Here is a 2984-nt window from a genome sequence, read left to right as displayed (position 1 = left end):
TGGGCATAGTGGCAGGCACCTGTAATCCCAGCTACTCGGGAGGCTGAAGCAGGAGAATCGCTTGAACCTGGGAGGCAGAGGTTGCGGTGAGACGAGATCGCACCAATGCACTCCAGCCTGGGTTACAAGAGTGAGACTCGGTCAAAAAACAACACCACTACCTCGGTAATAAAATAAAATCACCTGATTTTTTAATGGGAAAAAGATTTCAACAGACATTTCAGCAAAGAAGATATATGAGTAGCAATAAATGAATAAAATGATGTCCAATATCATTAGACATGAGGGAAATGGAAATTAAAACTATAATGAGATACCACTACACACACACACAGACACACACATACCTTAAAAACCGACAATACTTAAGTGTTGCCAAGAATACAGAGCAACTGGAATGTTCATCCCATGCTGGTGGGAAAGCAAAATGGTAGAGTTATTTTGGAAAATAAATTGGTGGATTTCTTGCTGAGTTAACCATATACTTACCATATGACCCGGCAATCTCACTCAGATATTTATCCAAGAAGAATGAAAACATACATCCCCACAAAGGCTTGTACACAAATGCTTATAATGCCTATATTCACTATAGTAAACAATTGGAAACAATCCAGTCTACATCAATGGGTGAATTGATACATTGTGGTACATAGATACAATAAACACTACTCAGCAATAAAAAGAAAAAACAGATGCACGGAATGACACGAATGCTTCTCAAAGGCTTCACGCTAAGTGAAAGAAGATATGAACAAGTACATCTTGTATGATACCATTTACAATACATAAGTCCTCAAAACATGATTTCTTAGGTAAAGACCAACATATACAGATCCAAATCAGATGAGTGGTTGTCAAGGAGCAGAGGTAAGGGATGGAGCAAAGGGGGACTAGGAAAATGCTCAGTTGTTGGAAATGTTGTCTTTTTTTTTTTCAGGTGTTAGAATGAATGTTTTATCGTCATCCAGATGGTGTTTGGGTTTACAGTCTTCATACTTTGTATTTTTTTTTTTTGTAAATTAAAAAAATTACAAGTTGTAAATAGCCAATGGCTGGTGATGTTTTCAGAAAACACGATTAGACGAATTCATTCATGGTGGCTTCAAGCTTTTCCTTATGAGCTCCAGAAAGTTCACCCACTTTTTGTCCCTTCTTAAAAAAACTGGAATGTTGGCATGCATTTGACTTCACACTCTGAAGCAACATCCTGACAGTCATCCACATCTGCTTCAAGGAATACCACGTTGGAATACTTTCCAGAGAGGGGATAAAGAAAGGCTTGATCATTTTGCAAGGCCCATACCACGTGGCTGAGAAGTCATCTACTACAAGTTTATCGCCTGTGGCATCCAAGGCTTCCTAAAAAGCAACCTCACTCTCGACCTGCTTCACCATCTTGGCTGCTGAGGTCTGATAAGCAGCTGCCTTTTTTTTTTTTTTCTTTTTAAATAGGAACTGACCGTTTTCATATGTAGCCTGTTACCCCATAATTCTTTAGGATGTTCAAAGTTGGAGTGACCACATGCCTGTCCCTATTCCTCTTGACACTCAGTAAGCAGCCATCTGAGTAAGTGGAAGTGTGATATTTGCTCCAGGTATTATGTCAGGAGCCTTAAATCCAGAATTTGCTGGATTGAGTCTTTTAGCCCAATAGTTTGCCACCGTTGCCAGATTTGGGAGCATCCAAGGAGAGACCTCAAATCATAATGGGTTGGTTCAGGGCTCCCCCATACTCAAAAACCTGTCCGTGTGTTTTCCGGGCAAGCGTCTCTTTCTCCTCGAATACAACAATCTTGGTTACAACTGACGGCCGTGCAATAGATCGGTCCATACACTGATCTAAGAACATCCTGATGGTACAATATGTTGTCATTCGCACTCTACCAGCCACTAGTCTATAACCTGGTCGAGTAGCTCTTTCTCCGGGGACTCGAATTCTGTTGTCAAAGCAAAGACCAGTGATCCCACCCACGCGTCTCGAATTAAACCAGTTAGTCGCCAGCCCTGCATTGTAATTGAGTGACAGGTTGGCACCATCCCCGTGTGTTGGTCTTTGGAGAGACACCATCAGGGTCTTGAATCATTTTTGAGCCTGGAGACTATTAGCACGCATTGTGTCCCTCGACTCTGCTACTACCTTGCCCACCCGGTCACAACGGTGCCGAGGGACAGATGATAACTCGAAGGATGTGAGTTCCGGGTCCTTCCCTTTGAGGATTTCACCATACAGTGTTTTGATTTTGTTCTTTCCACTACTGGAATCGCAACACACAGCTCCCTGGAGAGTCCTACAGAGATAAGAGATTCTCATGTAACGCCTCAAACCAAAAGCAGGGAAACACCTAACTTGCTGTGATGGGGTGAGGTGTGATCGATGGGTTGGATCGAGCCTCGATTTGGTGCTCTAAATCTCCCACTTCCCCAGTGCCAGGACCTGGTTCCTCCACATGGGTTGGGTACTGTCCAAATTTCCCACTTAGCTCAAAGGACTTCCACCCAGGAAATGGTCATGCAGAGGGAGGCTTGGAGCTGTCCACGGGGTCCTCCACGGTGAACTATAGTGTTGGCCGCGGGAGCGATCGGTTCCTTCGTTGTCTTAATTGTGGTGTCAGTTGCTGGCAATATACACAAAAATTGGTGACTTTTACTTTATGTAAATTGTATCTCAGTTGGGCACGGCAGCTCATGCCTATAATCCCAGCACTTTGGGAGGCTGAGGTGGGTGGATCACAAGGTCAGGAGTTCGAGACCAGCCTGACCAATATGGTGAAACCCCGTCTCTACTAAAAATACAAAAGTTACCTGGGCTTGGCAGCGGGCACCTGTAGTCCCAGCTACCTGGGATCGGGCTTGGCAGCGGGCGCCTGTATTCCCAGCTACCTGGGAGGCTGAGGCAGGAGAATCGCTTGAACCCGGGAGGCAGAGGTTGTGGTGAGCCGAGATCGTGCCACTGAACTCCAGCTTGGGTGACAGAGCAAGAC

General features: G+C 44.6%; 1 pseudogene; it reads right to left on the bottom strand.

Moving 5' to 3' along the window:
• Positions 1–1080: 1080 nt before the first annotated feature.
• On the bottom strand, positions 1081–1398 carry LOC105523665 (annotated as a pseudogene).
• Positions 1399–2984: the final 1586 nt, after the last annotated feature.

This window comes from Colobus angolensis, unplaced genomic scaffold (genome assembly GCF_000951035.1).
Source record: "Colobus angolensis palliatus isolate OR3802 unplaced genomic scaffold, Cang.pa_1.0 Scaffold47, whole genome shotgun sequence".
In the NCBI taxonomy this organism is placed as follows: domain Eukaryota; kingdom Metazoa; phylum Chordata; class Mammalia; order Primates; family Cercopithecidae; genus Colobus; species Colobus angolensis.
Note: the sequence above shows the minus strand (reverse complement) of the source record. Positions and strands in the feature narration are given on the sequence as shown.